The sequence below is a fragment of the Notamacropus eugenii genome, chromosome 1 (assembly GCF_028372415.1).
Source record: "Notamacropus eugenii isolate mMacEug1 chromosome 1, mMacEug1.pri_v2, whole genome shotgun sequence".
NCBI classification, from domain to species: Eukaryota; Metazoa; Chordata; class Mammalia; order Diprotodontia; family Macropodidae; genus Notamacropus; species Notamacropus eugenii.
The window spans coordinates 613,368,423-613,382,935 of record NC_092872.1 but is presented as its reverse complement, the minus strand read 5'-3'; the positions used below and the strand labels follow the sequence as shown (position 1 = coordinate 613,382,935).

The window sequence follows — 14,513 nt, the reverse complement described above, 5'->3', positions numbered from 1 at the left end:
TTGAAGAGCTTTCCTTCTCCGATTAGAAAACTGATATCTAGCCCAGAACAGGGAAAGGAGGTGCATGAGGAGGGGGGTGGGGTGGAGTTGAATATGAAGGTTTAAATGAACCTCCTTGCCTGTTTGCAGATTCCACCCCCATCCCTTATTTAAAACAAGCCATTTTCTACCAAACTATAATAGTCTGTGGCATGTCATTGCTGGAAGCTACAGAATTATTCCCCACCCCAACCTTCCCTTCTCACACACGCAGACACACCAGTCCTCTTTTATTTGTTGCAATTTGGCTGCCAAGCAGTTTTCAAATATACATCATTAATTCTGCAGTTCAGAACAAATGGGATCGGGACTTGAAAGAGGAGAAAAAAGATGGAATTCAGTAACTAGACTGCCACATGCAAAGATGATTTGGAAAGGGAGAACAAGAGACTCCATTTTGTGTTTTGTTTTGTTTTTCCACAGACATAAGGTCATTGCAAGCAACAGCCATTAGCCTAATTAGACCTTCTGACTAAGAAGTGGGGGAGAAAGCACTCCAGAGCAGGGGGAGAGGGGGAGAAAGACAGTAATTGAAGCCATAATGAATATTCAACTCTTGTAAGTAAAGTTTAATTAAGTTACCCTACGGAGGAGGCTTTTTGCAAATATTACAGTGGGATTCAAGCAGTGCATTAGGCAGTAGGATAAATGAGTGATCAGAGAACTTAGCTGTTTCCTCTCCTGTCCAATCCATGGGACTATTTTATCTACATTGAGTTTAGGCTGAAAAGTCCAATGGCCTGCTATCTAAACAAAGTTCCATAAATGTATGGCTGCACTCACCAAACCTACCTCTCCCCAGATGCCAATAGGCTATCTCCCTCTGACCCTTACTCTTCTGGAAAGTCATGTCCTGGTGAAGGGCTGGTTTCCAATACTTTAAGGTTTTCTTTTAGGGGCCAAGCAATAAGGGCTACACTGCAGTCATCAAGTATAATGTCTTAACTGGATTTACAAACAAAGCCCAGAACCAGACAAGCCTATAGGCCATAAAAATGGGAGACAAGATAAATGAGAAATTAAAGCAGAGAGGGGTGTTGTATTTGTTGAATTTGAAAAGAAAATTTTGAACTTCCCAAAGTTTTGATAAACTGAGTTGAAGTTAAAAGTTAACATTATTCTCCATATAAATCCAATAAGACATTTCTAAATTCATGTGTGACATTAGCTAACAGGGTACCTAGTCATTGCTTATGGCCTTGGGGATACATAGTGCCCTCAAGAAGGTTATGCATTGATAGAAGAGGTTATCTAGATCAAAAAAATCAACAAAAATATATATGGCCTAGAAAAAGCAATGAAATAATCAAAACCATTTATATTGCAATTTACGGTTTGCAAAGTTCTTTACGTACATTACCTCATTTTATCTTTAATATAACCCTGGAAGGTGTATATTGAAGGCATTATCTCCCTTTTACAGATGAGGAAACTGAGGCCGATCCGGGTTAAGCAACTTACTCAGAAACCAGTGTCCGAAGCAAGCCTTGAATTGACTCCAAGTCCAGTATTCTGTCTGCTGTCCCACCTAGCCTCAAAGAGATTCCAATATTAACCCTCTTTCAAAACCCATTTCTCAGGGCTTAGCACAGTCTTTCACATTATCAGTATTTAATTAACACTGAATAAATGAATAAACGTCCAGGTCTAATCCCACCTTTCCATCTACTCTAGTACACAGTAATTTTTTTTCTTTGTCAGAATGCCTGTGTCGTTTCTATGCTGCATTATACAACTCAGCACTTTACTGTTGTGCTGCTTTACTCTTCATCTCATGAATTATATTATTTTCTCCTGACCTAGAGTATAAACTCCTCAAGGATGGGGGCCTTATCTAATGTCTCTTTTGTATCGTTTGCAGTGACTGAGATTATCTAGAAACATGGTTATGAGTTGACTTGTTTTGCCTTCCCAAAGAATATGAAGGATAAAGGGTGGGTCAAGACTTATATTCATGAATCAGAACAAACCAGGGGAAACTTGTAGGAACGATTAGACATTTTAGAAAACAAATATTAAAAATTATTTTTACATATTTAATTAGGAAAAAGGAAAATAATAATTTTTTTTAAACAATTAGACTTTAAAGACCCGGTTTAAAGAGTTAGGTAACAAAGAGAGGTCAGTCTGCTCTATTAATTTGTGGTAGTTTGAGGAAGGCTCAGTTAAGGCAGAACAGGATAGAGTTTAGGTGGCAGTACAGCGACATGGTTAGCTACAGTGGTGGCTGTAATTATCCAGGGTCAGTGATTAGACCAGAAAGGTGAAAAGAAACCAGGTGCTCAAAGGCTAGGGTTGGACATATTCCAAAGAGAGACATGGTTGTGCCACAAGAGGCTCAGGGAGAATGACAGAGGTTCAAGGAGAATGACAGGAAAGTGGATTGAAACAGGAAACAAAAATTGTTTAGAATGAATCCCAACTGCCAAAAAAGAGAAAGCAATGTCCACTATTCCAGACACAGGTACCTAGTTAGAGAAGCCAAGAAAGCCAAGGGGACACTGACCTTAGAGAATGGATATTAGATCAACTATAGTTCAGATACAAATGCCCATCCCTTTCTACCCCAAATGTTCATTCCTGTATCAGCAATCACCCTATAGTGTCAGACATCAGATAGGTTGGCATCTCTAACCATGTCAGGGGAGAGAAAGGTTTACGGGGGAAGGCAGACTACTCTTTGTCACAATAAGTTTAGGTAGTGGTTACTTATTGTGTGATTTTGGGAGGGTCTCTTAGCCTTTCTATGAAATACAGGGAGCAGGCTAGATGAATATTAATATCTCTTCCAAATCAAAAACCAAAAACAATACATTAATCCATTAATTTTAAGTTTGTGTACAAAAATTCTCTTTTCAGGGAGATAGGAAGCACAGTAGATAAAATCTAAAGACAGGAAAACATGATCAAATCCACCCTCAGATACTTACTAGTTAGGTGACCCTAGACAAGTCATTGAACTTCGGTTTGCCTCAGTTTTTTCAGCTGTAAAATGAGCTGAATAATAGCACTTACCTCACAGGGTTGTCATAAGGGATTAAATGAAATAATATTTGCAAAATGCTTAGCAGAGTGCCTGGCACATAGTAGGTACTATATAAATTCTTCCCTTCCCTCTTCCTTCCCTTTCTCCTCAGAAGGACTGATGATGAAGAGGGAACCCTGGACACAGGGACCAACGGTTTATGTTTTAAAGTGCAATCATGCTATTTTAATTCAATGTTTAAAATGTGTGAAGACAATGAGGTATTTCTGGGGCAAGATGGAAACTGATTTTATCATAGTATATATTTAGCATGCTATGGCTGTTCCTGAGTGGAGAACTTCTGACCTACTCTAAGTGGGCTGATGCCACTAGAATGAGCCAAGTCCCTTGAATGTTGAAAATCTGACTCATCATCCAGGGCTCTACAATTTGGAAGGGTCCCAATCAGCTGGCAGATTCTGAAGGGGAGCAGAGTGAAAGACATAACTCCCCAAGCTGTTACAAAAAAAAACCCAAATCCTTAACCTTATGTACTTAGCACCACCACCAACTCCAAGAAAAAGGGATGGAACTACCCCACCCCTTTCCAACCACCTGCTTCAGACTATATACTTCCTTCTTGCAACATCCTTCCCCTTCTATAGCTAATCCTAAAGTTTATTTTCACTTATATAAAAATGTTGGACTGAGAAAGAAAGCACACGTTATTATTTGTCTTAGGCACTCACCCTGCTAGGGATGACTTTAATGTGGGAGAATAGAATTGTGAAAAACTTAGGAAGTTCCAGATGGAGGATGATGCAGGAAATCTAAGATGCACAGAGAGAATTTAGAGGTATGGAGAGTAGCCTTTGAAGAAGGCTATCAGGATGGGGCAGAGGCATACCAGTACTCTTAAAAGCAGCACCCAAGAGATATTAGCAAGTAAGAAAGGAAGGAAAGAGGGAAGGAAGGAAGGAAGAAAGGAAGGAAGGAAGGAAGGAAGGAAGGAAGGAAGGAAGGAAGGAAGGAAGGAAGGAAGGAAGGAAGGAAGGAAGGAAGGAAAGAAGGATGTCTTAAGTACTTTATAGTTGGATTTAGAGGCCAGACAAGAGAAAGGCCTTGGGATGTTGAGCTATTATGGACTAGTGTGAAGAACCCACACCACTTTACCACCTAGATTAGTTGTGTGCTAGATTGCAGGGGGCCTCTGAGAAAATGATGGGAAAGAAGGATGGGAAAATGCTGGGATCCAGGAACTTTGAAAGAAAAATCTTCTCTCCCTACCCATCTCCTGTCTCTTAAGGGGTAGTGACAAGAAAGAATGGCAGCATGATTCATCTAGCAGCAAGGTAAAGTGCTATATCCCATATCATCTCAGCAAGACAAGAGAAGGACTTTAAACATCTTTTGTGGGGGTGGAGGAAGAGAAATATCTCTAACTGCCTAACACCTGTTTAAGTAAGACAGTGGGAAAGAGTACCCTACCAAGCCTTAACATCTTGCCTACTGAAAAGAATTGAATTTGCAGTCATAGGGGATTTGGATTTGAATCCAATTTTGCTACTTATTAGCTCTGTAGTACTGGGCAAGTCATTTAACATCCCTTGGCCTGTTTCCTCATCTGTAAAATGGAGATGTTGCAGTAGATGGCCTCCAAAGGGTCTTGCAGCTCCAACTCCTATGATTCTCTCCGATCTGGCCTCCATTTCTACATTAATAGGGTGATTCACTCCCTTTGTTTGAGCTTGGGCTAGAAGGCCACTCTTGTTTTTCTGTTTTACCTCTTGCCCTTTCTCCAAAGAGCTAGAAATTAGCTGCTGGAAATTAGCTTAATTGGATATTAGTGTATCTTCTTCAGCCAACTCTCCCTTGAAGAATTCATGGCAAATTGCTCCAACAGACCCATTTAACCTAACCCTTCAATTGATTCCCTGTTAAAATGGTTTCTCTAACTTATTTATTTGTGGCTGTCAGGGCTTAAGTGGAATCCAAAGACTCTCTCTTTCTCTCTCTCTCTGCCTTTATCTCTCTCGGTCTCTCTCACTGTCTCTGTCTCTGTCTCTTTCCCTCCCTCCCCCTCTCTCAATATATCTATATCTATAGATATACATACAATGCAGGCATACAGATATACACATATACACCTACAAATATACACATATATGTATATATACATATATGTCTGTGTATATAAATAGATTTATATATGCATATATACATATACATACACACATACATATATATATCCTACCACTCTCCTAAGACTTATTCCAAGAGGCTTCACTATTTGAGAAGTAAAATAAGGTTGACTGTTTGCCCACCACTTGAGCCTCAATAAGTTTTACAAACACTGAGCATTATTATTCCATTATGAAGCTGGATAAACTGAGACACCTGCTTTTAAGGTCACCATCTTGAAAGGAGTACATAGATAGAGATTGGAAATTCTAATCCCATTTGAGCATATTATCAAACCAATTTAACTCTTTGAGCCTCAGTTTCCTCAATTGTAAAAAAAGAATTTTTTTCTTTTTTATTTTAAACATTGTTTTCTTTTTAACTTATGAGCTCCAGATTCTCTTTCCCACCCCTCCCCCACCTACTGAGAAGGCAAACAATATGTAAAATCATGTAATATATTGTTCCATATTAGCCATGGGAAGGAAAGGAAGGAAGGAAGGAAGGAGGGAAGGAAGGAAGGAAGGAAGGAGGGAAGGAAGGAAGGAAGGAAGGAAGGAAGGAAGGAAGGAAGGAAGGAAGGAAGGAAGGAAGAGAGAGAGAGAGAAAGAGAGAGAGAGAGAAATTTCTATTTGCAGAGTTCACCAGTTCTCTCTCTGAAGTTGGATAAGTTAACATTTTTTCATCGAGTCCTTTGGAATTTTCTTGGGTCACTGTATTGATCAGAGTAGATATGTCTTTCACAGGTGATTATTATTACATCATTACTATTACCATGCACAGTGCTCTCCTGTTTCTTCTCACTTCACTTATCATCAGTTCATGTAAGTATTCCTAAGTTTTTTCTGAGATTATTGTTTGTCATTTTTCTTATAGTACAATAATTTTCCATCATAACAATATTCCACAACTTGTTCAGCCATTCTCCAACTGATTACCATCCCCTCAATTACCAATTCTTACACGTAGGACCTTTTTCCTTTTTCTTTGATCTCTTTTGGTTACAGACCTAGTCGTGGTATTTCTGAGTCAAAGAGTATGCAGGGTTTTATAGCCCCGTGGACATAGTTCCATATTGTTCTCCAAAAAGGCTAGACCATTTCACTATTTTGCCAATAGTTCACTAATGTACCTTTTTTCCTTCATCCCCTCTAGCATTTGTCATCTTTGATAGGCATGAGGTAGCACCTCAGATTTGTTTTAATTTGCCTTTCTCTAATCAGCAGTGATTGGGAGCGTTTTTCTATATGACCATAGTTTTAATTTCTTCTTCTAAAAACTGCCTGTTCATATCTTTTGACCATTTAACAGTTAGAGAATGGCTCTTATTTTTACAAATTTGGCTCTTTTCGCTAGATATTTGAAAAATGAGGCCTTTCTCAGAGAAACTTTGTGAAAAAAGTTGATATTATTTCATTGTTGATGGCACCTTTTTAGCAAATGTGGTTTACTTTATTATCTTTTTCAATTAAGTGTAATTTTGCTTTTGCTTTATCTGAGGTCATGCTTACCACTCTGCCCTTTTCACTTCAGTTGAAATATAATAGACTATGCTCTGGCTTTTCATTTAGACCCTGTGTGTGTGTTTCTGTCTCAAGTGTGTCTCTTGCACTATAGCATATTGTTGGATTCTGCTTTCCAATCCATTCTGCTATGTACTTCCATTTTATTAATTAGTCCACACACATTTTCCCCCACTTTCCTCTGTTTCTTCTTCTTCTTCTTCTTCTTCTTCTTCTTCTTCTTCTTCTTCTTCTTCTTCTCTCTCTCTCTCTCTCTCTCTCTCTCTCTCTCTCTCTCTCTCTCTCTCTCTCTCTCTCTCTCTCCCTCTCTCCCTCTCTCTCTCCTCTTCTTATGTCCCTCCTCAAAAGTCTACCTTGCTGTGGGGGGGGAGCCAAGATGCCAGAGTAACAGAGTACACTTTCTAGAGCTCTTCCGCCAAGCCCAGCCAAATACCTGTAAAAAAAATGGTTCTAAAGAAATTCTGGAGCTGCAGAACCTATGAAATGAAGCAAATCTCCAGTCCAAGACAACCTGGAAGGCAGCTGGGAAGAGTCTATCGCACCATGCCAGGAACACAGGGCAATCCAGCATGGGCTACATCAGCACAGAGAGGACCTGAGCAGGCCTTAGGGAGACTGAATCTCTCACGCTTGTGGCAATGTTCAGACTTCAGGACCCCAAAACACCAAGGACAAATTGGAAGATCAGTAGGAAAAGCCTGTGAGACCAGTGCAGGAGAGTGGAATGCTCTGGCCCCAGCCCCAGAGCTGCAGAGAAGGGAGGGGCGGAGGAACCCACAGCAGCAGCAGGGACAGCTGCAGCAACTGTTTCTGGAGCTCTAGGCCCACAGATTGAGAGGGGATGGAGTGGCTGAAAGTACACCCCCTACCCCCACTGGAAGATAGAACTACCTTGACAAAGAGCTCAAAAGTCAAGTAAATGGCTGAGGAAATGAGCAAAAACTGGTAAAAGAATCAGACTATAAAATCTTACTTTAGTGACTAGGAGGACCAGAGCATGCAAACAAAAGAAAACAAAGTCAAAGATCCTTCATCAAAAGGCTCAAAGAAAAATATGAATTGATCTCAGGCCATGGAAGAGTTCAAAAAGAATTTTGAAAATCAAGTAAGAGACATAGAGCAAAAATTGGGAAGAGAAATGAGAGCAATGCAAGAAAATCATGAGAAATGAGTCAAGTGCTTGCTAAAGGAGACCCAAAAAATGCTGAAGAAAATTACACTTTAAAAAATAGACTAACCCAAATGGTAAAAGAGATAGAAAAAGCCAATCAGGAAAAGAATGCCATAAAATGCCAGATGGAAAAGGAGATCCAAAAGCTCACTGAAGAAAATAATTCCTTAAAGATTAGAATGAAGCAGATGGAAGCTAATGACTTTTTGAAAAAATCAAGAAATTATAAAAGAAAATGAAAGGAATGAAAAAATAGCAGACAATGTGAAATATCTCATTGGAAAAACAATGGCCTAGAAAACAGATCCAAGAGGGACAATTAAAAATTATGAGACTACCTGAAATCTATGATCAAAACAAAAAGAGCCCAGATATCATTTTTCAAGAAATTATCAAGGAAAAAAACTGCCCTGATATTCTGGAACCAAAGGGTAAAATAAATATTGAAAGAATCCACCAATCACCTCCTGAAAGAGATCTGAAAAGAAAAACTCCTAGGAATACTGTAGCCAAATTTGAGAGTTCCCAAATCAAGGATAAAGTATTGCAAGCCACCAGAAAGAAACAATTCAAGCATTGTGGAAATACAATAAGATAACACAGGATCTGGCAGCTTCTCCATTAAGGGATCAAAGGACTTGGAATATAATATTCCAGAAGTCAAAGGAACTAGGATTAAAACCAAGAATCACCTACCCAGAAAAACTGAGTATAATACTTCAGGGGAAAAAATGTTCATTCAATGAAATAGAGGACTTTCAAGCATTCTTGATGAAAAGACCAGAGCTGAATAGAAAATTTGACTTTCAAACACAAGAATCAAAAGAAGCATGAAAAAATAAACAGGAAAGAGAAATCATAAGGGATTTGCTAAAGTTGAACTGTTTACATTCCTACATGGAAAGATAATATTCGTAACTTTTGAGATTTTTCTCAGTATTTGGGTAGTTGGAGGGATTGTATACATATAGACAGAGGGCAAAGGGTAAGTTGAATAGGAAGGGATGATATCTAAAAAAATAAAATTAAGGTGTGAGAGAGGAATATATTGGGAGGAGAAAGGCAGAAATGGAATGGGGCAAATTGTCTCTCATAAGAGAGGCAAGAAAAAGCTTTTTCAATGGAGGGGAAAAGGGGAGAGGTGAGAGGGAAAAATGAAGCTTACTCTCATCACATTTGACTTAAGGAGGGAATAACATGCACACTCAATTTGGTATGAAAACCTGTCTTACACTACAGGAAAGTAGGGGAGAAGGGGATAAGTGAGGTAGGGGGATGATAGAAAAGAGGGCAAATGGGAAGAGGGGGTAATTAGATGTAAATACTTTTGAGGAGGGACAAGGATAAAAGAGAGAATAGAATAAATGGGCAGGATAAGATGGAGGGAAATATAGTTAGTCTTTCACAACATGACTTATGGAAGTCTTTTGCATAACTACACATATATAACCTATATTGAATTGATTGCCTTCTCAGTGTGAATGGGTGAGGAGGGAGGAAGAGAGAGAAGTTGGAACTCAAAGTTTTAAAAACAAATGTTAAAATTGTTTTTACATGCAACTGGGAAATAAGGGATACAGGTAATGGGGTATAGAAATCTATCTTGTCTTATAAGAAAATAGAGGAGATGGGGATTAGGGAAGAGAGGGGTGTGATAGAAGGGAGAGCAGATTGGGGGAAGGGGTAATCAGAATGCATGATGTCTTTGGGTGAGGGAAGGGGAGAGATGGGGAGAAAATTTGGAACTCAAAATCTTGTGGAAACTAAAAATAAATAAATATTTTAAAAGTCTATCGTGCTTTCAAAACATGCTTCCTCCAATCCACGCTCCCCCTTATCATCCCCCAATATCTTTTATCCCTTTCCCTCCTATTTCTCTATTAGGTAACATAGATTTCTATACTCAGTTGAGTGTGTATATTGAATTGAATCAATTTTGATGAGAGTGAAGTTCAATTATTGCCCACCCTCCCACAATGTTTCCCTCCACTGTAAAAGGTCTTCCTTGCACACCTCCTTTATGTGAGAAGATTTGCCTCATTCTACCTCTCCCTTCCTCCTTCTCCCTGTGTATTCCTCTTTCTCACCTTCTAATTTTATATTTTTAGATATCATCTCATCAAATTTCAATCCACACACGTGTCCTCTGTCTGTGTATACTCCTTGTAACTGATCTAGTAACCATAAAGTTCCTAGTAGTCATATGTATCATATTCTCATGTAGGAATGCAAACAGTTTAACTTTATTGAATCCCTTATCACTTTTCTTTTCTCTTTACCTTTTTATCTTTCTCTTGAGTCTTCTGTTGACTGCATTGTACAAATCAGAATTTTCTATTGAGCTCTGCTCTTTCATCAGAAATACTTAGAAGTTCTCTCATAAAATACCCAGTTTTCCCTTGAAGGATTTATACTAAGTTTTGGTTGGTAAGTTATTCTTGGTTATAATTCTAGCTGCCTTACTCTTTGGAATATGATATTCCAAGCCCTATACTCTTTTAATGTGGAAGCTGTTAAATCTTGTATGATTTTAACTGTGGTTCCATGATTTTTGAATTGTTTCTTTCTGTCTCCTTGTAATATTTTCTCCTTGACCTGGGAACTCTGGAATTTGGCTATAATATTCCTGGAAGTTTTCATTTTGGGATCTCTTTCAGGAGGTGATTGGTGTATTCTTTCAATTTCTATTTTTCCTCCTGATCTAGAAAATCAGGGCAGTTTTCCTTGATAATTTCTTGAAAGATGATGTGTAGGCTCCTTTTTTTAGCATGACTTTCAGGTAGTCTAATAGTTCTGTAATTAGCTCTCCTCAATCTGTTTTCTAGATCAGCTATTTTTCCAATGAGATATTTCACATTTTCTTCATTCTATTGACTTTATTTTATTGTTTCTTGAGGAAAAGGAAATAGATTGTCATGTGACAATCACAAGAGAGGTCTGACTCTTAATCATTACTGGCAAGATTCTTAGAGTCCTACTTAACAGGTTGATACTTAACCTAGAAAATAATCATCCACCCAAGAGTCAGCATAGCTTCAGAAAGGGCTAAAAATGGTTGTCATGATATTCACTGCCCAACAACTTTGGGAGAAATGCCAAGAGCAGAACATAAGTTTGTCCACAATGTTCATCAATCTGACCAAGGCCTTTGATACTGCCAGTCATGAGAGTTTGTGGAAAATCATGACAAAATTTGGTTGCCCAGAGAAGTTCATCAATTATTGTCCACTCTCCCCCCATTTTCCCCTCCACTGTAAAAGCTCTTTGCACATCTCCTTTAAGTGAGGAAATTTGCCTCATTGTACATCAGTTTCATGATGGCATGCTTTCATGGGTTCCAGATAATGGACCATGCTTTCTTATTTTCCTAGTCACCAATGGAGTGAAGCAGAGCTATGAGCTTACTCTTATGTTTTTTAGTATGACATTTTCAGTAATATTATCAGTTATCTTTAACAAGGGTAAAAGTGACATCAAGGTCAGCTACCACATTGATGGCAAAATGAGTTGAAAAGGCTACACACCAAGACTAAAGTGGAGGGAGAATTGGCATATGACCTTTTGTTCACAGATGATTGTAGTCTTAAGGCAACATCTGAGGCTAAGATGCAACAAAGTATGGATCCATTCTCTGCTGTTTTTACTAATTAATACCATGAAAACACAGGTTCTCCACTAGCCAGCACTACACCAGCCATACATGGAACCATCACTTACAGCAAATGGGGAAATTTTGAATGCTGGAAAAGTTTGCTTACCTTAGCAGTATGCTTTCCCATGATGTCCACATAGATGATGATGAAGTTAACACACACATTACCAAAGCTGGTTCAGTGTTTGAGAGGCTCCACATGAACTGTGGGAGAAAAAAGGTATTAGATTATCTACCAAACTGAAGTTCTATAGAGCCATAGTGATGACCTCATTATCATATGCCTGTGAAACCTGGAATGTATACCATGCCATGCCAAGAAACAGAATCACTTCCATTTGAATTATCTTAGGAAGATTCTAAAGATCACCCTGCAAGATAAGGTAGGGACACTGAGGTCCTTTCTCAAGCTGAATTGCCAAGCATTCAAACTATACTGCAGAGGGCACAACTCCAATCAGCTGGACACATTATTTTAATGCCAGACATAAGTTTATCCAAAAGACTATTCCACAGAGAATTCACACAAAGCAAGTGATCACACGGAGGTCAGAAGAAACAGTACAATGATGCTCTCAAGGTCTCTCTGAAGAACTTTGGAGATGATTATGTGACATGGGAAACACTCACATAGGACAACACAGCATAATGTACCCTCATCAAAGAAGATGTTTTACTCTAGGGGCAAAGCATATTTCCAGTAGCTCAAAAGAAAAATGAGGTGCACAAATTCAGAGACATCTCTACTCCAAAGGTTCATGTGGACTATTTGTGCCCAACCTGTAGTATAACATTCTGAGCTCATAATGGTCTGACACACAGTGTACTTCGAACCCAGCATAGTACTGTCATTTTGATACTCTTCAAGAACATAGGACATCAGTCACCATTCTTAAAGTCTTATGGAGTCTTTAACTTCCACTTGCCCAATTCTAATTTTTAAAGAATTATTTTCTCCATTGAACTTTTATACCTCTCTTTCCATTTGCCAATTCTGCTTTTTAAGGAGTTCCTTTCTCCAATGAATTTTTTATGGCTCTTTTACCAGTAGACCAATTCTGTTTTTTTAAGGTGACTCTTTTACCAAGCTATTAATTTTCTTTTCATAATTTTCTTCTATCACCTTAATTTATTGTCCTGATTTTTCTTCTACCACTCTCATCTCTTTCTTTAACTCTTCCAGGAATTCTTGCTGGCCTTTGGTCTAGTTAGCATTTTTCTCTGTGACTTTACTTGTAGCTATTTTCATGTTGTCTTCTTCTGAGTTTATGTCTTGGTCTTCCCTGACAAGATATTAACTTTTTATGATCAAGTCCTTTTTTTGTTATTTACTCATTTTCCCAGACAATTTCTTCATTTTTGAACTTTAAGTTGAGTTCTGCTGATCTAGACATTCTGGAGAGCAATTTGGAACTATACCCAAAGGATAATCAAGCTATGCATCCATTTGATCTAGCAATACCACTACTGGGTCTGTATTCCAAAGAGATCATTTAAAAAGGGGAAAGAATCTACATGTATAAATATTTATAGCAGCTTTTTTTGATAGCAAATACATTGGAAATTAAGGGGATTTTCATCAAATAGGGAATGACTGAACAAGTTGTGGTATATGTATGTAATTGAATACTATGGTGCCATGAGAAATGATAAGCAAGCAGATTTTAGAAAAACCTGGAAAGACTTACATGAACTAACGCAAAGTGAAGTGAGCAGAACCAGGAGAATATTATACACAATAACAACAATATTATGTAATGATCTATGAATAACTTAGCTCTTCTCAGCAATACAATGATCTAAGTCAAAAACAAAAGACTCATGATGGAAAATGTCATCCACATTCAGAGAAAGAATTGATAGAGTCTGAATGCAGATCAAAGCACACTATTTTCACTTTCTTTATCTTGTCCATGTTTTTTTTCCTTTTGTTCATTTCTTCTTTCACAACATGACTAATATGGAAATATGTTTTGCATGATGGCTCATTGATAATCTATTCTTACCTTTATGGCAGAAGGCAGGGGAAGGAGAGAAGGAGAAAATTTGGAACTCAAATTTTTTATTTAAATGAATGCTCAAAATTGTCTTTACATGTAATTGAAAAAGCAAGATACTATTTTTTTTAGAAGTTGGGTTCTGCTCGCCTGGGGCAGAGAGGCACTATGGCAAGCTTCAGGCTTGTTCGTGCTGCTCTTTTCAGAGAGAGTTCTAGGGGTCTGCAAGTTTTTACTATTTCCAAGGTGATATGACCCACAGAGAAGTGTGGTCACTGCTCTCTTAGTCTGCACTCTGATCTTTACCCAGAAAGGATCCCTGCTCTGCTGTAGCCACAAGTACTAGTGCTCCTCTTGGCTCTGGAACTGAGACCAAGGTCCTTGTTCCCTTCTGATTGACCTCAAGGTCTCCTCTCCATCCTGGAACTGTGACCTAGAATTACTTATGGGCAATAGAGTTAGCTGCTAATCATCACCAGCCACAAAAGTTCCCTTGGAATCTCTTTCTGATCAGTTATCTGACTCACTTACTGTCTCTAGGTTGAGAACTCCCAAAACTGCTGCTGCTGCTACTTCTGCTACAACACAGCCACACTAAAGGCTCCCTCCATGGCCCACAGTTAGTGCTCCTGTCACACACTCTGGACCTGTGCCCAGCCCAGTATTACAGACCCTCTCCTGTGGGCATCCTAGGTTGTCTTGGACTGGAAAAAATATCTCCCTCTGATTTTTCATAGGCTCTGCTTCTCCAAAATTTGATTTGAGGTGTTATTTTAAAGTTGTTTGGAGGGGAATGTTGGGAAAGTTCAGCTGTGTCCTAGCCTAGACTCCACCATCTTGACTCTGCTCTTAAAAGGGAGTTTTCTAAATGACTTCTACAACTTTCTCTGACTCTTTTCAAGCCTCCGACATTCTGTTGTTCCTCCTCTCCTTGCCTGATGTCTTAGGTCCTCTGTCTGGTTTCCTTTTCCAGATTGACAGGTCA

At 38.7% G+C, this 14,513-nt stretch overlaps 1 long non-coding RNA gene across 1 annotated transcript in view; it reads right to left on the bottom strand.

Moving 5' to 3' along the window:
- Positions 1-11,735, bottom strand: part of LOC140520753 (uncharacterized) — a 30,106-nt gene extending 18,371 nt beyond the window's left edge. Inside the window, exon 1 of the long non-coding RNA XR_011972631.1 lies at positions 11,638-11,735. This is a non-coding gene — a long non-coding RNA (uncharacterized lncRNA). The remainder of the gene's footprint in view (positions 1-11,637) is intronic.
- Positions 11,736-14,513: the final 2,778 nt, after the last annotated feature.